Genomic DNA, 24,203 nt, shown 5'->3' with positions numbered 1-24,203 from the left:
GAAATAAAGAAGTGTGACATTTCCCTTATTATTTCCTTTTTATTTTTTATTATGAAAATTTTAAATGGACACAGTGCAAAAAGGAAAAATATACAATGAACCTTCATTACCTATCATCTAGCCTCAAGAAATACCAATTTATTGCTAAACTTGTTTTATGTGTATCTCCTACCCTCCATCCTGGTTATTTTTATTTAATTTTTATTAACAGCTATACGGAGATATAATATTCATAATATTCACCCATTATAAAGGTACAAGTCAATAATTTTTAGTAAAAGTATACAGATGTGCAAATATCACCACAATCTAGTTTTAAAAGATCTTCATCACCCTAAAGACCCCCAGGCTCCCTTCTCCCCCCCGAGACCCCCAGGCCTGTTTACAGTCAATTCCCAGACCAGCCCCAGCAACCGCTGATCTGCTCTAGTCTCTAGAGATTGCCTCTTCCAGATACTTCATACATATATGGAGAATTACATGATACGTAATCTTTTGTTTCTGGATTCCTTCAGTTAGCATAGTGTTCTTGAGGTTCCTCCAGGTTGCAGAGTATATAAGTAGTTCCATTCTTTTTATTACTGGAGAGTATTCCAATGTACGATGATATCACATTTTGTTTATGCATTTACATGTTGATGGGCATTTGGATCTAGTCTGAGGTTTTTGTGTTATAGTAATACTATGAACGTTCATTTAAAAGTTTTGTGTATTATATTTTCATTTCTCTTGGGTAGATACATAAGTGTGGAATTGCTGAGTCATACGGTAGCTTTCTGAGAACCTGAGAACCTGTCATCCAAAGTGGTTGCACCATTTTCTCTCCTACCAGCAATATGTGAAAGTTCCAGTTTCTCCACATCCTCCCCAACACTTACTTTTGTCTCTTTTTTATTATAGCCATTCTAGTACATTGGAAGTTGTATCTCATTGTGCTTTTAATTTTCATATCCGTAATGTCTAATGATGTTGAGCATCTTTTCATGTACTTGTGAGCCCTACACATATCTTCTCTAGTGAAAAGTCTACTCAAATACTGTGCCCATGTATTAAGTGGGTTGTCTGCCTTATTACTGAGGTGCAATATATATTCTGGACATAAGTCCTTTATGAAATACATGATTTGCAAAATTTTTCTCAAGCTAGTCTGTGGCTTGTCCTGTCATTTGATTAATGATGTTTTTTGAGCCCCTCTGACCATGGATGGTAACAGGGGCCTCACTTACCTTTGGCTACCACATATGACTGGAAAACCAATTTCAGCTGACAACTTCTCAGTCTTTACAAAGCACCAAGATCAGCAACTGGAGAAACCAACTCTGGCCCAGCTTCTGGCTAACAGGATGGCCCAGGACAGGGGCAGCACAGGTGCAGCAAAATCCTTCAGGATTCTGATAGCAATTAAGGAGAATTAACATCTTCCAACTCATGAACATGGAATGTTTCTCCATTCATTTAGATCCTTTTTAATTTTTGCCACCAATGTTTTATAATTTTCAGTGTACAAGTCTCACTCTCCTTTTGTTAAATTTATTTCTAAGTATTTTATTCTTCTGGTGCTATTGTGAATGGAATTATTTTCTAAATCTCATTTTCAGATTGCTTACTGCCAGTATATAAAATTACAATTGATTTTTATAAATCAATCTTGTATCCTGTGACCTTGATGAACTCACTTATTTCTAGTAGTTTTTTCCTGGAGGTCTCCATAGGACTTTATCATACAAGTGTGGCTTTTTTTTTTTGCATCATGTGTTTATGCAATAAAATTCAAAGCAACCTGATTTTAAACTGAACAAATTAGAATGCACTCAAAATTATTCCAGTTATATTATCGTACACTGCATATGCCTAAAGGGCAGAGCGAGGGAGTGGTCAGTGGGCCATGCTGGGAATCATAGGTCATCTGCAGCCTCTCTTACCTCTTCTATAGCCTTATGAGAAAATCTTTCAGTTGGGGGTTTTGTCAAAATGTGCCTATACCTATAGGATTGTGTCAGAGGGGAGAAATCATTGAGAACTGCTGCCTTTGGAAGATTGCTTGGCCTGAGACAGGGCCTTAAGGGAGATTCTAGGGAGTCAGATGCGGTCCTCAAGAGCAGGGGCAGCATGGGAACAACAACAAAAAAACAACCAGAAGGCAATGTATTTTGATGTGCTCATGTGAAAAGTATTAAAAGGTAAAAAGCATCTTCCCTACTTCACAGAGAGTCTAGATAAAATTGGCAAAATTGGCATTTTGAGTCCTGCACAAAGTATACAATTCAAAGAACTAGATAAAATTGGTGGAAAAAAAGAGGTGTGGCAATGACTAACATTGCCATAAAAGTCCCAAAACCCTAATATTATATTATAACTGAATCGCAACATATCACTGAGTTAGTGTGTGTAAAGCACTTAGCTCAGAGTTTGGTTAATAGTGAATATTCCATACATGGTAGTTGTTTATATTATTACTATTACTTTTGCAGCTAAGATGAGAGGCATTCTGTGACTATCTATACCCAGTATTTGTAATGCTAAGAGCAGTCTCTGCTCAATCTGATCATCAAAAACAATCCTTATGAGGCTCTGGAAGCAGAAAAGGCAGTTCAGGATAGAGGTGGGCTTCAGAGGTAAAGGCTAAGAAAGATGAAAAACACCAAAACCCTGTACTAACCACCCGTGGCAATCAAAACTACACACTGTTTTTCGCATGCCCACTGCAGCATTATTCACGACAGCCAAGATAGGGAAACAACTCAGTGTCCATCATACATATGGAGATATGTACACACACACACACACACATACACACATACACACAATGAAACATTATTCAGCCACGAGAAAGAAGGAAATCCTTCCGTTTGTGACAACAGTGATGGACGTTGAGGGCATTATGCTAAGTGAAATAAGTCAGAGGAAGACAAACACTGAATGATATCACTTATATATGGAATCTTAAAAAGCTAAACTCATAGAAACAGAGAGTGGAGTGGTAGTTACCAGGGGCTGGGAGATAGGGGAATTGAGGGGATGTTGGTCAAAGGGTACAAACTTCCAGTTACAAGACAAATAAGTTCGGGGGATTTAATGTATAGCATGGGGACTATAGTTAATAATGCTGTATTATATTCGTGAAAATTACCAAGATAGTAGATCTTAAATGTTCTTACCGCACACACACAAAAATTCTGTAATGTGATGGAGGTGTTAGCTAACACTCTGGTAGCAATCATTTTGCAATTTATAAGTGTATCAAATCAACACATTGTACATCAAATTTATACAATGTTACACATCAATTATAGCTCAATAAAGCTGGAAAAAAAGACTACAGAGTGCTTGTGGAGAGACTAGTGAATAAATGGCGTGCATCTGTACATGTCAGTGTTTATATTCAGAAAATCTATTTCAAGCTTATCCATAATCCTATTTAATTGCATCTTTAATTTCTAAATTGCCAGATTAAGACACAAGCTCCCTTCTCATCGATACTGCAATCGCCTGACAAAAAGGAGGCTGTTGTGTGGCCAGCAACTGCAGCCTGAAGGGACAGTTTCAGAACAGAGTCCTCTCTGCCCCAACTCTCTCTTCCCTCTCCTTTGCCTCTTCTCCTCACCCCTGCTCTAGCTAAGGGCAGAGACATCCGACCCTGGAGGTTACAGACTCACTGATTTGGGAAGAGAGGCTCTTTTGGCTACATCTAATTCATTTGGCTACAACATACAACCCAGAGACCAAGTTCAACTTGGTTGGAAGGTTTTCAGAGCCTACAAAGCACGGGATCCCCATCTGGAGAAACCACCTCTGTCTTGCCCTGGCCCTGGGCTCCAAGTAACTGAAAGTCGAAGCCTGCCTGACAGGATGGCCCAGGGCAGGGGACCCCAGAAGTGGCCTAAATTCAGTAAGGCAGTGAGAATGCTCACGTGGTCAGCAGCCCCCAGGAGAAACAGGCATTGTTCAGGCTTCCTGGTACCAGGGCAGTCCCTGCCATCTCAGCCTCTCTGCCCCTAAGCAGACAGACAATCCTACAGCCAGCCGAGTGAGAGGCCCAGGGTGCTGAAGGACGCAGGGAGCCGGCACATCGATTTCATCCGTGCAATGCCTGGCACGTAGTGGCTGCAACCTCAGGAGACAACGGAATAAACATTCTAGACTCAACTTGGCCACACGGCAATGAAGCCATTTCACGTCCTTCTCTGTTTCTGCTTCTGCATATTGGAAACCTAATAATTCCCACCCGCAAGGTTGCGTCAAGGATAAAGGAGCACACTCTAGAATGCTCTCTGTGAAGTTCAAAGCGCCACACGAATAGGAACCAAAAAACGACAAGCTGCCTCCATGGCACTATCTAAACTGGGCCCAGATATCAATATTTAAGTGGCTAGAAGCAGGGCCAGCTTTCATACAGACATTCTTCTAAGAAAAGTAATTTTAATTATAAGATTATATATATTATTTTAATAGAATTCTATAATGTTATTTTCATTTGATTGAAATGAGTATGGTCATAAACAGTGGTTTTTTTTTTTTTGGTCCCTGAATGGGTCCCTGTACAAAACGATATTGTTTATCATGGCTCTAACTGGTTCCCTTGTTTCAGGCTGACAGTCTCTCAGATTCATCCTTCACACCACTGCCAGCCTGCTATGGCTCAAAGACAAATCTGAGGTTGACTCCTCTTTTTCCCTAAAGACCCATATCCAGTCAGTCAAGTCTTATGGATTCTGCTTCCTTAATATCTCTCAAATCCACCCATTTCTCTCCATCCCACCTGACATGCCTCCATTTTAAGTCACTATCATTGCTCACTGGAAACTAATGAAATCGCAGCCCACAAGGTCACTCCTAGGGGCCCCTCATGTTGCTCTTTTATCTCCATTCCTTTCTCCATACTGCAGCCAGAATGATCTTCCTGAAGTGCGAATTTTCTCACGGACCTGCCAGCTGGAACCTGTGAATGTCAGCATCATCAGGATAAAACCCCCAGCTGCCGGACCAGGTGTCCCGGCTCTTTCAGGTCCAGTGTTTAGGTTCAGGTCCTCGCTCCACTCCTGTGCCTGACCAGCTTGCACCACTCCTGCACTTTCCACTCCGGCCACCCTAGTGGTGTAAGGCCTCCCAAGCCACGTTCTCACCCAAGAGGACGCTCTCTCTAACAGCTCCCACACCCACTGCCTTCACATGCCTAATTCCTTACCTCATCATCACCATCACCTCATTTGGGAATCCTTCTGCGGACCCCTCAGACCGGGCTAGGTACTCTTGCTCTGCATCTTCATAGTGCTTACCATCTCCTTGTACTTAGCTATTTGCACTGTTACTTATCTAATTGCTCTTATGGTTCATCACCTAGACCATCAACTCCCCGAGAGCACAAACGGATCCTTGGTTCTGCTACATCCCAATAGTTGATGTTGTATTCTCATGCAGATTTCTTCCCATCTCCTAGCTCCTGGGGATACTGTTAACTGATGGTTCAAAGCCATGTCCTTTGCTGGGGTGGGCATTGCCCCAGGCTGCAAAATACTGCCTTCTCTGCAGTTACAGCCTGTTCTCAGGGACACTGGGCCACCGATGACCGGATGACATTGACATACAAAGGCCTGGTCTCCTTTCCTCTTTGGGACAACTCTGTAGGGTTGGCTCCAGCACTGCCAGTAAGACTGGGCGGGGCCTTAGCTGCAACCACATGGAGCACCTTCTTCTCTCCCCGCCCCGTCCTGTCATCCTCACTTTCATTCAGGTGTATCTCCCCAGATATTCCCCAGGAATCCATCTGCACACAGTTCACAATATTCAGTATATTCCCAGGGAACCCAGTCAAAAATAGTCCTCATACCCAATGTAGTACCTGGCCCAAAATGTATTTGACATATGGACTAATAAATGGATAAATGCCTTTTTAAAGCCAAGTCACAGAGAAGAAAATTTGTATGATTTATGTTTCCATTTCTAGTGCCCAGCACAGGGCCTGACTACTTACTTACTTGAATGGTCCTTCAGATGTTCTCTCTTATGACCAAGGGAACAGTCTTCTGGAGGCATATGGCTCCTTTCTTTATCCATCAGATCCAAAATGATACAAGCTAAAAGCATCAGAGGAATGTAAGATTACATTACTCTGCATAATAATGAAATTTATTGCCTTCGAAGGAAGAAAATTTATATGGCAAACTACAAAGCAGTTAGAAAACACTGTTTTTCATTAGGGTTTAGAGGGACTGTGTTCTCCCCAAGAATTAAAATAATTTTAGGGTGAGCTATGTGCTGTTCTAACAGATCTAAAAGGGCTTTTTAAAAAGTGGTATCTTTAGGAAAATCCCCTGCCTTGGAGGGCACATGTCCAAACTGAATGATGCTGTGAGTCTTGAAGCACCAAGACCCCCTCGTGCTGAACCACTCTGCAGCTCTTTGGGTTATCAGAAGAAATCACTGGTTGTCCAAATAAAAACTCCAGGGTTCTACCCTGAACTCACGGACTTGTACTTGGGGAAATGACTTAATGAGGGAAATCACAATGAGTCCCAGAAGGACCCAATGGATAAGGGTTGGATTTTTCCAGAATAGAGTTGCAATGGGGAAATCCAGAAGATAAGGCTCTCAAGGATAGAGGGGCAAAACCAGGGATAGGGAAGTCAGAATAGAAACTGTGGATGTATTTAAAGAGGACCCATCTAGGAAGGGGTTGCCTTCTTAGTCAACACACATGTTTGGACCCTGGGAAAGTTATATTTAGTACTTGGCTCTATTTTTTCTTTTTTCTTTTTCAATAGATTTTATTTTTTTAGAGCAGTGTTAGGTTCATGGCAAAATTGAGCAGAGGATACAGAGAATCCCCATATACCCCCTGTCCCCACACATGCACAGCCTCTCCATTATCAACATCCCCCACCAGAGTGTACATTTGTTATGATTGATGAACCTACCCTGACACCTTATTATCACCCAAAGTCCACAGTTTGCAATGGGTTCATTCTTGGTGTTGTATATTCTATGAGTTTGAACAAATGTATAATAACATTTATCTACCAGTAGAGTATCACACAGAGTAGTGACTCTAAAAACTTTGGTGGGTCAATTCCTTTTTAAAATTACCCGTCCCTCAGTAAGGAAAATTACATATATGTACACATGTATACACATAGCTTGGTATTCTGAAGTAGTGATTCTGGAGCGGCTGAGGGTTGAGAGACGGAGCAGCTGCCTATTGAGGAGTGGTTTTCTGGACTTCCATATGCTAAGGTGCAATGTAATGAGGAGGGGCTCATCGCCAAGTGAGAAGTATCAGGGAAGAGTCAGCTATCAAACGGATGATTCAAGACAGTTTCGTGACGAGAAACCTGTGCTTGCTCACAACAAACCCAAGAGAGCAAGTTTCTTGGGTTACATTATCTCTCCCTCAAAAAGATTCACATTGCACATAAGCATATCAAAGTCTTAAGAAATTCCATTAGTAAAGAAAACTACCTAACTTCTTTTAAGACTGCATTCTCTAAAAACTATCTATTGATATCTGCTAAATCCATGGCACCCCACATGAGGACTGCTACACAGCCAATTGATGGATTTTATTTTAACAACGGTGTGGTATAAGCAAAGAGGATATCATTGGAGGGTTATGTTGTCAGGGGACATAAGAATGACTGGAGATGTCAGTCCTGTTAAGACTGTGCTACAGTGTTTCCATCCTATTCTTACCTGGTGTAGAATGAGGACAATGGCTAAGGGACGGGAAAAGGAGAGTCAAGAGCGTCATTGTTGACAACGAATTTACCAGACCTGTTCACTAATTTCTATGAGAATGGGGAGGCAGGAAGAAGGAGGACTCCTGTAATCACAAAACATTAGCACAGGAAATGACCTTTAAGATCATCTACTTTGGTTTTCACACTTGGATTCAGCCTTGGGACCTCCAAACATCCAAGTTTCAAGGAAAAACCTAAAGTGCAGAACAGAAGAAGAAAGTAGAGGCTGTGGGTGTGTTTTATCAAATAGTGGAGGAAGGAAGAGTGTGAGGGAGAAATTCCCATGCTTCCCGTTGTGAAAGTTTGGCTGGGAATTTTTAGAACATTTTTGATCTGAGAGAAGTGCCTCAAGATACAGACCTCATAATTCAAGTATTATTTTTCTCCCACTCTCAAAATATTTCAGGATAATAGGTTTCAGAGGCAGGAATATTTCATATAAATAATTTTAGAGGCCTTGATTTATAACAAGACCCACACTTTGGTGGTTAAAAGCTACACCCTGGAGTTGACTGAGACCAGTTCCAGACTCTATCACACTCCTCTATATGTTAACATCCAACAAATTACTTAATTTCTCTATGCATACTTCAGTTTTTCCATCTATAAATTGAGATAATAATAGAATAGTGTCCATTTCCAGGGATATTGTGAAGATGGAATGAGCTTTTCCATCAAAAATGCTTAGTACAACACCTGACACAAAGCAAATAACAAATTTAGCTCATTTTTAATTAACATTAGCTCATTATTTAAGATGGTTGCTGCACGCTAAGCACTGAGCTAGGTACTAGAGAGATGGAGTAGAACAAGGTTCTTTTAAAGCCTTCAAATACTAACTGCGTTCATTTATTCAATACTTATTTCTTTCTAGGAAATTTACTCACATTATCTCTTGCAGTGATTTAAAGTATGACCACAAGGGAACAAAAGCCACATAGAACAATCTGGAGCAGATTACTTAGACTGGCCTCCTGGCAAGGGCGGTGCAATTCCACTCAGGGCAAAGACACTTGATAATCAATGCAATGGGCCCCTCCCCCAGAAGATCAAAAAGAATATCCAGCCAAGACCAAGTTTGCCAATCACACAGAATTGCAAAACTACAGTGCTAGGGGAATGTAGTATAGAATTCATGTTTTTTCCCCCCACAATTCTTTAGTCTTTCAATTTTATTTTTTTCTCTTTCTTTTTTCAACCAATTTCTTATTTTATCAACTCTTTTTTAAAATTTTTTAATTTTCATTTTTACAATTATATTCTATCTTTTCATTGTATTTAATTTTACTTTTGTGTGTGTGTGTATATATATATGTATATATATATATATATATATATATATATATATATGTATTATATATATATATTTTTTCTTTCTTTACAATTTTGGGATGCAGGTTCTTCTAACAGACGAAAATACACCCAGAATCTAGTGTAGGGCTCTGTTCCCTTCACCTGTCTGCATATTCTCATTTTTTTTTCTTTTTTCTTCTTCTTCTTTTTGTTTTTGTTTTGTTTTGTTAAAGTCTTTTTAAATTTTCATCTTTACACTTACATTATATCCTTTCAATGTACTTAATTTTATATATATATATATATATATATATATATATAAAACTTGTTCTTTCTTTACAATTTTAAGATGTAGTTTCTTCTAACAAACTGACCAAAATACACTCAGGATATAGTGTATTGTTCTGCTCTGTTCACCTGTCTGTTTATATTCCTTCTTTTTTTCCCCCCTCTCTCTTTTTTTGTCTTTTAATTTTAATTTTTACAGTTACATTCTATCCTTTCATTGTATTTAATTTTATCTTTATATATATATAAGTTTTTCTTTCTTCACAATTTTGGGATCTAGTTTTCTAACAAACAGACCAAAATACACACAGGGTTCAATGTAATGCTCTATTCTGTTCACCTGTCTGATTATATTCTTTTTTACTTTATTTTATTTTTTTTCGGTTTTGGGTCTCTTCTGACTTGTTTCGTATATATTTATCTGGGGTCATTGTTGCCATTTTAGTATTTTGTTCTCTCGTTTATCTGTTCTTCTCTGGACAGAGTGATAAGATGGAAAAACTCATCTCAAAAAAGAGAACAAGAGTCAGTACTGACTGCCAGGCACCTAATCAGTATGGACATAAGTAAATATTGGAACTAGAGTTCAGAATAACAAATTATAAAGATACTAGCTGGGCTTCAAAAAAAAAAGCATAGAAGGCACTAGAGAATCGCTTTCTGGATAAATAAAAGAACAAAAATCTAATCAAATCAAAATCAAAAAGGCTATTAATGAGATGCAATAAAAAATGGAGGCTCTAACTGCTAGGATAAATGACGCAGAAGACAGAATTAGTGATATAGAAGACAAAATCTTGGAGAATAAAGAAGCTGAGGAAAAAAAAAGATATAAACAACTACTGGATCATGAGGGGAGAATTCAAGCATAAATGATACCATAAAGTGAAACAATATTAGAATAATTGGAATCCCAGAAGAAGAGGAAGGTGGGGGACAGAAGGTATATTGGAGTAAATAATACCGGAGAACTTCCCTAATCTGGGGAAGGAAACAGGCATCTAAATCCAGGAGGCACAGAGAACACCTCTCAAATCAATAAAAATAGGTCAACACCCCAACATATAATATAATATAATATAATATAATATAATATAATATAATAGTGAAACTTGCAAATCTCAGAAAAAAAGAGAAAATCCTGAAAGCAGTTCTGGACAAGAGGTCTGTAACCTACAAGGGTAGAAACATTAGACTGGCAGCGGACCTATCCATAAAGACCTGGCAGGCCAGAAAGGACTGGCATGATATATTCAGGGCGTTAAATGAGAAAAATATGCAGCCAAGAATACTTTATCCAGCTATGATATCATTCAAAATAGAAGGAGAGAAAAAGCTTCCAGGACAAACAAAAACCAAAAGAATTTGTGATCACCAAACCAATCCTACAAGAAATATTAAAAGGGATCCTTTATGTGAAGAGAGAGCCCAAAAGTAACATAGAACAGAAAGGAACAAAGACAATATACAGAAACAATGACTTTACAGTAACGCAATGGCACTAAATTCATATCTTTCAATAATTACTCTGAATGTAAATGGGCTAAATGCCCCAATCAAAAGACACAGGTTATCAGATTGGATAAAAAAGCAAAACCCATCAATATGCTGTCTGCAAGAGACTGATTTTAGACTGAAAGACACCTCCAGATTGAAAGTGGGGGGGGGCGGAAAGCCATTTATCATGTTAATGGACATCAAAAGAAAGTTGGGGTGGCAATCATTATATCAGACAAATTAGATTTTAAACCAAACACTGTAATAAGAGATGAGGAAGGATGCTGTAGCATGATTAAGGGTCTATCCAACAAGAAGATGTAACAATTGTAAATATTTATGCCCCTAACATGGGAGCAGCCAATTATATAAGCCAATTAATAACAAAATCAAAGAAACGCATCAATAATAATATAATAGTAGGGAACTTTAACACCCCCCTCACTGCAATGGACAGATCATCTAAGCACAAGATCAACAAGGAAATAAGGACTTTGAATGACACACAGACCAGATGGACTTCACAGATATATTCAGAACATTCCATCCTAAAGCAACAGAATACACATTCTTCTCGAGTGCACATGGAACATTCTCCAGAATAGATCACATACTGGGTCCCAAATCAGGTCTCAACCAGTACCACAATGCTTTCAAACTAGAACTTAATCACAACAGGAAATTTGGAAAGAAGTCAAATACATGGAGGGCTAAAGAGCACCTTACTAAAGAATGAATGGGTCAATTGGGAAATTTAAAAAGAATTTAAAAAATTCATAGAAACAAATAAAAATGAAAACACAACTGTTCAAACCGTGCATCCAAAGAAAGCTGGGGTGGCAATCATTATTTGGACAAATTCAATTTTAAACATTGGAAAGAACTCAAATACATGGAGGCTAAGGAAAATCCTACTAAAGAATGAATAAGTCAACCAGGAAATTAAAGAAGAATTGAAAAAATTCATGGAAACAAATGAAAATAAAAACACAACTGTTCAAAATCTTTGGGATGCAGCAAAGATGGTCCTTAGAGGAAAATATATGGTAATACAAGCCTTTCTCAAGAAACAAGAAAGGTCTCAAATACACAATCTAACCTTACACCAAAAGGAGCTAAAGAAAGAACAGCAAATAAAGCCTAAACCCAGCAGGAAAAGAGAAATAATAAAGATTAGTGCAGAAATCATGAAATAGAAACCAAAAGAATACTAGAACAGATTGACGAAACTAGGAGCTGGTTTTTTGAAAGAATTAATAAGATTGATAAACCCCTAGCCAGACATATCAAAAAGAAAGGAGAAAGGACCCAAATAAATAAAATCATGAATGAAAGAGGACAGATCACAAATAACAATGAAGAAATACAAACAATCTTAAGAACATATTATGAGCAACTATGTGCCAACAAATTAGGTAATATGGAAGTAATGGATGCATTCCTAGAGACGTATAAACTACCAAAACTGAAACAGGAAGAAATAGAAAACCTGAACATACCCATAACCAGCAAGGAAATTGAAACAGTAATCAAAAATCCCCCCAAAAAACAAGAGTCCAGGGTCAGATGGTTTCTCAGGGGAATTCTACCAAACATTTAAAGAAGAATTAATACCTATTCTTCTGAAGCTGTTTCAAAAAATAGAAATGGAATGAAAACTTCCAAACTCTTTCTATGAGGCCAGCATTACCTTGATCCCAAAACAAGACAAAGACCCCATCAAAAAGGAGAATTACAGAACAATATCCTTGATGAACATGGATGTAAAAATTCTCACCAAAACACCAGCCAATAGGAACCAACAGTACAATGAAAGGATTATTCACCATGACCAAGTGGGATTTATTCCTGGGCTGCAAGAGTGATTCAACATCCACAAATCAATCAATGTGATACACTACATAAATAAAAAAAAGGACAAAAACCATATGATCCTCTCAATAGATGCAGAAAAACATTTGAAAAAGTACAGCATCCTTTCATTAAAACTCTTCACAGTGTAGGGATAGAGGGAACATACCTCAATATCATAAAAGTCATATATGATAAGCCCAGAGCAAATATCATTCTCAATGGGGAAACACTGAGAGCTTTTCCCCTAAGGTCAGGAACATGGCAGGGATGTCCACTGTCACCATTGCTGTTCAACATAGTATTGGAAGTCCTAGCCTCAGTAATCAGACAACCAAAAGAAAAAAAGGCATCCGAATTGGCAAAGAAGTCAAACTCTCACTCTTAGTAGATGACATGATACTCTATGTGGAAAACCCTAAAGACTCCACCCCCAAATTGCTAGAACTCATAGAGGAATTCAGCACAATGGCAGGATATAAAATCAATGCACAGAAATCAGTTGCATTTCTACACACTAAAAATGAAACAGAAGAAAGAGAAATTAAGGAGTCAATCCCATTTACACTTGCACCCAAAATCATAAGATACCTAAGAATAAATCTAATCAAAGAGGCAAAGGATCTGTACTCAGAAAACTATAGAACACTCATGAAAGAAATTGAGGAAGACACAAAGAAATGGAAAAATGTTCTATGCTCACAGATTGGAAGAACAAATATTGTTAAAATGTCTATGCTACATAGAGCAATCTATATATTCAATGCAATCCCTATCAAAATACCATCAACATTTTTCACAGAGCTGGAAAAAATTATCCTAAAATTTGTATGGAACCAGAAAAGACCCCAAATAGCCAAAGGAATGTTAAAGAAGAAAACCAAAACTGGTAGCATCACAATCCCTGACTTCAAGCTGTATTACAAGCTGTAATCATCTAGACAGTATGGTACTGGCACAAAAACAGACACATAGATCAATAGAACAGAATGGAGAGCCCAGAAATGGACCCACAATTCTATGGTCAACTAATCTTCGACAAAGCAGGAAAGAACATCCAGTGGAAACAAGACAGTCTCTTTAATAAATGGTGCTGGGAAAATTGGACAGCCACATGCAGAAGAATGAAACTGGACCATTTCCTTACACCATACACAAAAATAGACTCAAAATGGATGGAAGACCTAAATGTGAGACAGGAATCCATCAAAATCCTAGAGGAAAACACAGGCAGCAACTTCTGTGACCTCGGCTACAGTAATTTCTTGCTAGACACATCTACAAAGGCAAGGGAAGCAAGGTCAAAAATGAATTATCAGGACTTCATCAAGATAAAAAGCTTTTGCACAGTAAAGGAAACAGTCGACAAAAACCAGAAGACAACCAGCAGAATGGGAGAAGATATTTCCAAATGATGTATCAGATAAAGGGCTAGTATCCAAAGTCTATAAAGAACTTATTAAACTCAACACCCAAAGAACAAATGGTCCAATCAAGAAATGGGCGAAAGACAAGAACAGACATTTCTGCAAAGAAGACATCCAAATGGCCAACAGACACATGAAAAAATGTTCAACATCCCTCAGCATCAGGGAAATACAAATCAAAACCACAATGAGATACCACCTCACATCAGTCAGAATGGCTAAAATTAACAAGTCAGGAAACGACAGATGTTGGTGAGGAGGAGGAGAAAGGGTAACCCTAGTACACTGTTGGTGGAATGCAAGCTGGTGCAGCCACTCTGGAAAACAGTATGGAGGTTCCTCAAAACATTGAAAATAGAGCTACCCTATGACCCAGCAATTGCACTACTGGGTATTTACTCCAAAGATACAAATGTAGAGATCCAGAGGCGCACCTGCACCCCAATGTTCATAGCAGCAATGTCCGCAATAGCCAACCTATGGAAAGAGCCCAGATGTCCATCGAGAGATGAATGGATAAAGAAGATGTGGTGTATATATACAATGGTATACTACTCAGCCATCAAAAAAAAAAAAAAGAAGAAGAAGAAATCTTGCCATTTGCAATGACGTGAATGGAACTACAGGGTATAATGCTAAGCAAAATAAGTCAATCAGAGAAAAACAATTATCATATTATCTCACTCATACGTAGAATTTAAGAAACAAAACAGAAGGTCATAGGGGAAGAGAGGAAAAAAATAAAACAAGACAAAATCAAAGGGGGAGACAAACCATAAGAGACTCTTATCATAGGAAACAAACTGAGGGTTGCTGGAGGAGAGGGGTAGGGAGATGGGGTAACTGGGTGATGGACATTAAGGAGGGCACTTGATATTATATAAGACTGATGAATCACTGACCTCTACCTCTGAAACCAATACATTATATGTTAATTAATTGAATTTAAATAAAATAAAAATAAATCATGGTTAAAAAAATAAAGTATGATCACAAATTCTTAGACATTCTCTTCAAAAAAAAAAAAGAGCCTGATTCTCCTCCTCTTAAGTGAAGGCTGGACCAAGGAGCTCACTTCCAACAAGCAGAATAGGCAGAAGTGATGATCTGTGATTTTCGAGACCAGGACACAAAAGACATGTGGCCTCTCCTGACTTTCCTGGATCACTCACTCCCCAGGGAAGCCAGCTGTCATTTTGTGAGGAAGAACACAGCAGTCTCATGAAGATGTCCACGTTGCAAGCCACTGAGGCCTCCCGCCCATAGCCAGCTCTAACTTGCCAGTTGTGTGAGGAAGCCACAGTGGAAGCAAGTCCTCTACCCTCAGTCAAGCTTTTGGATGATGGCAGCCCTGGCCAACATCTTGATGGCAACCTCATGAGAGTCTCCGAGCTGGAACCACCCAGATTAAGTTGCTCTCAGATTCCCTGAACCACAGAAATTCTGTGAGATGATAAATTATTTTAAGCCACTAGTTTTTGGGGGTTAATTTGCTAGATAGACAACTGATCCTCAAAAAGCCCGAGACAGATACATTGTTACCCATTTTATAGATGAGCAAATCAAGAGCAGAGAGGTTACTTCATTTCAATTCACCCAGCTGGTTTGTGGTGAGAGGCAGATTTCAAACTCAGATCTATAGTTTTCAGGGTCCAGGGTATTCCTGCTCCATCACTGTGCCTCCAAAGGCAAAGTCAACAATACATATATCACATGGAAGGCAGCACCATAAGGACCCAGTGCCTCTGGGAGGCTTTGTGGTTGGGTCTGTTTGCTTCCTGAGACCAGCCCAGGGAATGAGAAAGAAGGATCCCCTGCCCACCCCCCCACACACACACATCAACCCAAGAATCCATACAACCCAAGAAGGTTGTAGGAGGAAGGCAGAGATCACTCAAACATACACTGCATGACTTAAGACACCCAACAAATACTACACCATTAGCACTTAAAACCATGGGGGCAAAAATGAGTTGATAATATCCCTTGCTCTCATAAGATCCACATTTACAGCTTTTAGGATTCCCGAACAAAATCAGACCTCCCAGAACTAACTTGTAAATGCCAAATTTTTCTCTAACAGTTCCCACAGGCTGGAGAAAGCAAGTAGCAGGCAAATCTGGGGCTGTACTCTGCGGATGCTTGCCTGATCTCACAAAGCACAGCTTGGGTGTGCTACATTCCTTCTCTCCCAGGTGCAATCTAAATCATCTCCTCTGTCCCATTTTTCTTTAACTTCTTTGAGTTTGGCAGACATTAGGATTGAGCCCTAGATCATGCCTTCGGGTTTATGAGGACAGTAATCTGTCATCAGCCCCTGCCGTGCCTTTTATCGGGCTCCGGCTGCACAAATTCCCCTGACTCTTACTTTCTGACAACTGATGGACTTTTCTCATCTCTAACCACGAAGGCTCAACTCCATTCTTTTCTTTTGCGACAACACAATATGCTATTTTTTTCTGCCCCTGGGAAAAGAAAAAAGCATAGAGCTGGCTTCCTAAAAAGAAAAGGTTGTAGAAGTTTTATCATATTACTTTCCACCCTTCAAGGAGAGAGGCACGGGGAGTGGGCAGGATGGGGGGGAGGGGAATGCTTCTTTGGGTCCACACCTGATATCAATGTATCCAGCTCCATGTTTTGATTTTGGTCTGCCGCCCTCCAAAACTGCGTAGAGCAGAAATACAACTGTGCAAAATTAGAATTGCAGCATAGTACAGTAGGGAAACACGTGGCCTCCAGAGCCGGAATGCACAGTTTTAAAGTACTTAGAAGAATTTCTGGCAAATCGTAACCACTCCATAATGTTAGATTCATATAGATAGGTTACATCTATTGAACAGACTCCCATTTCTTTAGAGACCTACCTCTACGCTCAGATGGGAGTTCTAATTTCCTCATTTAATCCTCAAAAAAAAAAAAAAAAAAAACAGCATATTAATGTATTAGAGTCCAAAAGAAAATGTTTGGAACAGTCTCGCCATCTCCCACATTCAGAACTAGGAATTTATTTTAAAGGCAGAATGTTTTGAATATGCAGACACCTGCATAAAGTCTTTCCTTGTAGTCTTTCCTTTATATTCTCTAAGTTTGACACGCTAGGGATTACTAGACAGGACTGTATACATACAATTACATGCCTTGTATTTCAAGGGACAACGTAAAGTATTTTCAAGCAAAAAGCTGCCCATTCCTGATTTTTATTCTATATTGTTACTTGAGAATCTAACCCTATCTAAGTGCTGGCTCCCTTTGTTAAATTTATTGTGCATTAGGTGTGACTTCACTAGTAAACTAACTTCCTATGTCCCATGCCTGAAGTTCTGTAACAAACTGTGACACATTTTCTTTCTTAGCTCTGCATATACAGCCATGGGGGTGGGGGGTGGGGAGGGTGTTGCAAATGTCATTTTTTTCCAGAACTGGTTGAAAACAGAAGTGTAGAGTCAGCAATAATAGGTCTTTGGTAATAATCATTTCCACAAAGCACTCAACACTGTGCAAAGCACCTTGGCTACATGTTTTTAAAAGGTTTATTTATTTTAGAGAGGGAAAGGGGAGAAAGGGAGAGAGAGAATCCCAAACAGACTCCCTGCCAAGCACAGAGCCTAACCCCATGACCCTGAGATCATGACCTGAGCCAAAATCAAGACTCCAATGCTTACCCGACTAAGTCATCCAGGTGCCCCAGACCTTGGCTACCTTTTTTCATTGATTCTACCCAGTGTAGCTCATGCTGCAGACTCAGGAACCAGCTCTGATGACTCCTCCCATCTTTTTCACACCCACAGAAAATGAAAATTCAGTGATGACTTTTGAGTATAAGAACAGTGCTTTGTCAAGTCCACTGATCCCTGAGGCAAGTGGGACCTGGATTCCTTAGAATTATATTTTTATTACTCAAGTGGATTAGTTAAACCCACTCTACTTCTAACACCTGCCTTCTTATGACACACACACACAGACACCTGAATGGGTGTCTCCTTCTTAACAACAATGGCCAAATTTACCTTTCTGCAAAGCCTAGCTTCTACTGTTTTCTAGTCTAGCATGAATTAAAATCACTGGAGAACTCATTGCACCACAGATTGCTGGGTCCTACCCCTCTGGCTTCTGATTCAGTAAGTCTGGTTGGGACCCATGAACATTAACTTTTAACCAGCTCCCAGGTAATACTCATACTGTGGGTCCAGGACCCAGACTTTAGGAACAACTGCTCTAGTTTACAAAAGATGCTACAGGATTCTGGTCTTTGTGGGTTGAGTTGTGTCTCCAAAATAAATGTGCAGAATTCCTAACCCTACATATTTATGAATGTGACCTTATCTGGAAATTCAAATTAAGGTGAAGTAATACTGGGTTAGGGTGATCCCTGAATCTAATGACTGGTGTCCTTATGGGGAAGAGAGATTTAAAATCAGAGACATCTCATGAGGAACAAGACCATGTGATGATGAAGGCAAAGATCAGAGTAATGTAGCAACACACCCTGAAGATTGCCAGCAACCACTAGAAACCAGGAAGAAGCAAGAGGGGATTCTTCCCTAGAGACTTCAGAGGAAGTATGGCCTTGCCAACACTTTGATTTCAGACTTCTAGCCTCCAGGATGTGAAAGGATAAATTTCTTTTGTTTTAAGCCACCCAGCTGGTGGCACCCTGCTATGGCAACCATAGGAGACTAATACACAGCCATTGTGGAGATTGAGTAATTAACCCAATTTTTCAACCTTCCCTGCACACATCCTTGCCACGATATAGTATATTTCCTCATTCCTTGACTATTAGATTGGCCATGTGACTTACACTGACAAATGACAAAGGGGAAGAAGTGAACACGCCCCAGCTCTGAGCCAGGCCTTAAAAGTCTTGCATACTGGGGTGCCTGGGTGACTCAGTGGGTTAAGCAGCTGATTCTTGATTTTGGCTCAGGTCATGGTCTCAGGGTGGTGAGAATGAGTCCCGCATTGGGCTCCCTGCTCAATGGGGAGTCTGTTTGTGATTCTCTCTCTCCCTCTCTCTCTGACTTTCCCCCACCCCTCCTGTGCAAGCGTGTTCTCTAAAATAAAAATAAATCTTAAAAAAAAAAAGTCTCACATGCTTCCTTTTGCCCTCTTATTCCTCTGCCATCACTATGAGAATGGCTGTTCCTCCCATAGCCCCTTCAGCCTAAGGTAGAGCTACCCAACCTATCCACGAACCTGAAGCAGGGACACCTGCCCCAGCCTCTTCCACTTAAGGTTAAGCCACCAAACCAAGCCAAGCCTGAAGCAACAGAAACCTTCCCAGCCCACCACCCCAGGCCCCCTAAAAAAAGCCTTGGTCTAGACATTGTTCTGCCATACTGTGACCTGGGCATGCTTTTTCTCTGCCCCAACTGTGAATGAGAAGGCTCAGATGAACTTGTCTCTAAGTCATTTTTGAATTGATTCCAGGTGTAGAAATATCTACCTCTACCAGCATGGAACATTAAAACAAACAAAAACAAAATACTAACTTGAAGTTTCATTGGGGAGAATGTAGACCTAATCACGACTGGGTAGTTTATTCATGTGCTCCTTCAATCAGTCATCATTTATAAACATGTGATATATGTATTATGTACTTATTACATGGCAAACAGTACTAGTGGCCTGAACATAAAAGGCGAGCAAAACCAGGGTCCACCCTTGTCCTCATGGAGCCAGTGGTAACACTCACATTATTTAAATGAAACCCAGGTCTGAGTCCTCCAGCAGGGTAGCAGAGGGAGTGGAGAGGAAGCCCACATTCAAGGGGTATGTTGCAAGAAGCCTTGACAAGACTCAGTGACAGGTTAATGAAACACGTAACAGAGTGGAATGCCAAATATCTCTTCTCACCCAGGCATTTTGGTCTCTATCCCCTTAATAAGATTGCTCAATAGAAGCTTCAGATTAGAATCTCTTGAAGTACTTGAAAAACTTGAAAAAAGAAAAAAAAAATGCTAGGGGTGGGAGTCCTACCTCCAGAAATTCTGATTTACTTTGTCAGCATTAAAATCATTATTTTTTAAGTGTCCCCACCCACAAAAATAGGTCTAGAATAGCTGTCTGCTGTGAACAGGATACATCCTGTATGAATTTCTATTGCTGCATAAAAACTAAACAAATTAATAGAAAATAAGCAAATTTAGCAGGTTAAAACAATATTGATTTACTGGCTCACAGTTCTGTAACTCAGGAATGTGTGGGCTCACTTGTGTTCTCTGTTCAGGTTTTACAAGACCTAATCAAGGTGTCAGGTGGGTTGAACGCTTATCTGAAGTCTCTGGGGAAGAATCCATTTCCAGGCTCAAATTGTTAGCAGCATCCAGTTCCTTATAGCTACAGGACTGAGGTCCCCTTTCCCTTGCTGGCTGGCTGCCAGGGGCTGCCCGTATCCCTACTCACAGGCCTTTCTCTTCAAAGCAGTAACCTGTGTGTTGAGTCTTCTTCATGCCTAGAATCTCTTCGAATTCCTCTTCTGCCCTCCCCTTTTGCTACCAATAGGAGAAAATTCTTTCTTGATTGATTATATTGGGCCCACCTGGATAGTCTTCCATTTTTACAGTCAACTGTGCCTTTTAACATAATACAATCACAGGAAGAATGACTCATTACATTCACAGGTTCAGGGGATTCTGGTATGGAATCTTGAGGGCAATTTCTAGAAATTCAGCCTACTATGTATTACAATCATCTAGGTAAGTGCCTGGCACTTAGTAGGTCCTCAAAGCATACTTGTTAAATGGAATGGAATCAACTGTGACTTTACTGTGGCAAAGAAAGAGAACGCATAGATAATCAAAGAGTGGCTGATAAATGGGTCATTTGTCATGCTTACTTGAATCTAAGCATATATTACTTTTTAAAATTTTTTATTGAAGTATCTTTTTCACACACACACATACACCCTTCCACAAATCAGATACGTATGGCTCAATACCTTTTCACAAACAATATATATATATGTGTAAACAGCATGCAGCTCAAGAATCACAACATCCCAGCATCCCAGATGCCCTCATGGGGTTTCCTTCCACTTACTAACCATTCCCTGCACTTACATTCCCCCCTTCATACACTTAGAGGAACCCCTATCCTGACTTATAACGCCATAGATTCATCTTGTCTGGTTTTTGAATTTAATATAAATGGAATCACACATTATGTAGTTCTTTTTGTCTGGCTTTTTTTGTTCAACATTCTGCCTGTGTGTTGTGATAGATAACCCCCCATGATAACCCCCGATGATCCAACCTCCTAATATTCATGGCCTCCCTTTGAGTAACTTGCATCTAACTAATAGAATATGACAATATTGAGTGGATGGCACTTCTATGATTAGGTAACAAAAGGTTGTGACTTCCCTCTTGCTAGTAAACTCCATTTAGCCTTAGCTTGTGTGCTTTGATGAAGCAGGCTGCCATGTTGCACAGGCTCTTGCGGAAAAGTACTAAGGATGATCTCTGGCCAATAGCCAACAAAGAACTGAGGCCCTCCGTCCAACAGCCTGTGAGGAAGTGAATTCTGCCAACTACCACTCAAACTTGGAAGCTTATCTTTCCCAAGTTGAAACTTCAGATGACTTTGGCCCACCAACACCTTCATCGCAGCCTGTAAAGGACCATGAAGCAGAAATCCCAGCTAAGCTGTGCCCAAATCTCTGTCCCACAGAAGCTGAGATAATAAATGGGTGTTAATTTAAGCCTCAATTTTGGGGTGATTTGTCACCATCAAATTTGTTGTTGTATGCAGTTGTAATTCATTTTCATTACTTTATAGAAGGATTTGGTAAAACTTTTTTCTGTAAGGGAAAGACAGGAAATATTTTAGGTGTTCCAGGCCAAAAAGCAAAACTGAAGCTATTATGTAGGTGCTTCTATATAATTTTCACATGTCACCAGATATTCTTTTTCCCCCCCAACCATTTAAACATGTAAAAACCATTTTTGCTCATGAACAAGACAGAGAGAGGTAGCAGGCCATATTTGGCCCATAGGCCATAGTTTGCTAACCCCTGCGATATGGGATGGTTTGTTTATACCACAATGCATTAACTGTTTCCAGTTTGTAGCTATTACAAATAATGTAGCCATGAACATTCCTGTATATGTCTTTTGGAGATGTGTAGGCCTATCTGCCTGACACACACTTACAAGTGGAACTGCTGGGTCACAGGATAAGCATATATTTAGCTTAATATGCCAAATGGTTTTCCAAAGTGTTTGTATCAATTTGCACAACACCGGCAGTATTTATGAGTCCTTACTGCCCCACAGTCTTGCCAAGAGTTGCTATTTTCTGTCTTTTCCTTTTGGCCATTCTAGTGAGAACTCTTTCGTCCTATCCCCCAGGTGATCAGCCAGAATTGAAAGCCCCAGCTTAACTTCTGCTTATCCTTTATTAGGTTAAGCCATGTGATACTGCTCTATTTCTAGGTTTAAAAAAAAAAATCAATATTGGCTATTTCTTATGGTTAAACTAGTACTTCCTTCACATCTTACTTACATTTATACTAAAAATGAAACTCAAACTAGAATGCACATCAACTGGGAAAAATCTTAAAGATTTGAGCTGAAATAATGTTTTTAAATGAAAAAAAAATTTCAGTGACTTTTACATTTTAGTATCATCCAGATCCTTAAAAGATTGAAAACAGATCAATGGTTTTCATCTTCCTTGAACATGAGAATCACCTGTGGGTTTTTAAAACTTAAATGTCCCTATCCAAATACTCAGAAATCCAGATTCTGTGAGATTAAGGTGAGGCTTAAGAATGTGTGTTTGTCAAAGGCTAGTGCACAGACAAGGCCGAGAATCATCGATATTTCTGGTCGCATGGCTTTCTTTTACAAATGTTCTATCTAAGGAAAGACTTACATGAGAGGGGAGAGAAAGCACCCGGATTTCAGTTCCTTCCAGAAATGCTTGGTTATTAATTAGGTTGGAAAAATTATTTTATCCATGGCAAATACTCATTGTGTTTCACTGAACAGGTCTCTGGCTACTATACCAAGGATGGAAGCCTTGGGTTTGATTTGCACACAGCTCTATGGACACACAGTTAAAGTATCACCGACGGCATTTAATAGTTACACACAGGTATTTTTAAAAGTACCCAGACACAGCCATATTACCCAATAGTAGGATTAGGCACATACTTAGTGACCAGAAAAACAGTGGCGCATGTACACACTCAAACAAATTATTTTTTTTTAAATTATGACCGAGACAAAGAAAATCTAAGTAGTCATCTTTATGGGAAGAATCGAATCTTTGTGCTTCCTAATTTTCCAGAGTGGTTTTCAGAAATATACATATATTTTTTTGGAGGGGGGAGCTATATATATAGGCAAGGGGCTAGAAGAGCTGGGTGCTGACTGGAAGTGGCACCATTCGAATTTCCAAGCTCAAGGCCTTTAAAAGACTTACTACAGTCCTGAGTCAGATTTTTTCCCCAAGACCATCCCCTTACCTCTACCAGCCATAACTGCATCTGCATTTCCACGTTCAAGAAAAAAAAAAAAAAGAGGTCTGGGAACTTCATTTTTATCAATATTTACCAGCTCTGGACTTCTACTGCCCTCCACGTGTTTCTTTCTCCTGTCTGCTTACAGCACCCCCAACGCCTGGAGTTAGGACACAGGGTCAGAAGTTGAAAGAACACGAATTCTTAGGCGTTGTTAATTATTAGGCCCCATCACAGACCGCCAATGGGCTTCCAGGCCAAACAAGCCGAAAGCCTCCCAGCAGGGAAGCAAGACAGCCTTCCATCATCAGACATCCTCAGGTGGGATCCCGGTTCCTAAATTTGGTTCCTAATAACCCCTTGAGGATGATGCCTGTTGGGGATTTTTAAGCCATCCCCTACCCCATGTTAAGTGTTTATCCACCTGCACCACTTGGAGGATCAGACGACCAGCTATATCACTTGGCGGGATTCTGCAGAACCCCGAGTATCCCAGGGCGCAAAGGAACAACTTTTAACCGCACCCTGTGCAGCGGCTCTCTGGCCCAGGTGGGAACCACAGCCAGCTGGTGGCTCTGCTCTCCTCACTAAATAGTTAGCCAAGCAGGCCGGCGAAGAAGCCCAGAAGATCCCACCACAGACACCTCC

The 24,203-nt window shown here is 39.9% G+C and overlaps 1 long non-coding RNA gene across 2 annotated transcripts in view; it reads right to left on the bottom strand.

The window, feature by feature from the left end:
- The window catches only part of LOC116639474, a 253,016-nt gene that overhangs the window by 228,504 nt on the left and 309 nt on the right, over positions 1 to 24,203 (bottom strand). The gene's annotated exons all lie outside the window — the stretch shown is intronic.

The sequence above is a fragment of the Phoca vitulina genome, unplaced genomic scaffold (assembly GCF_004348235.1).
Source record: "Phoca vitulina isolate PV1807 unplaced genomic scaffold, GSC_HSeal_1.0 scaffold18, whole genome shotgun sequence".
Taxonomy (NCBI): domain Eukaryota; kingdom Metazoa; phylum Chordata; class Mammalia; order Carnivora; family Phocidae; genus Phoca; species Phoca vitulina.
Note: the sequence above shows the minus strand (reverse complement) of the source record. Positions and strands in the feature narration are given on the sequence as shown.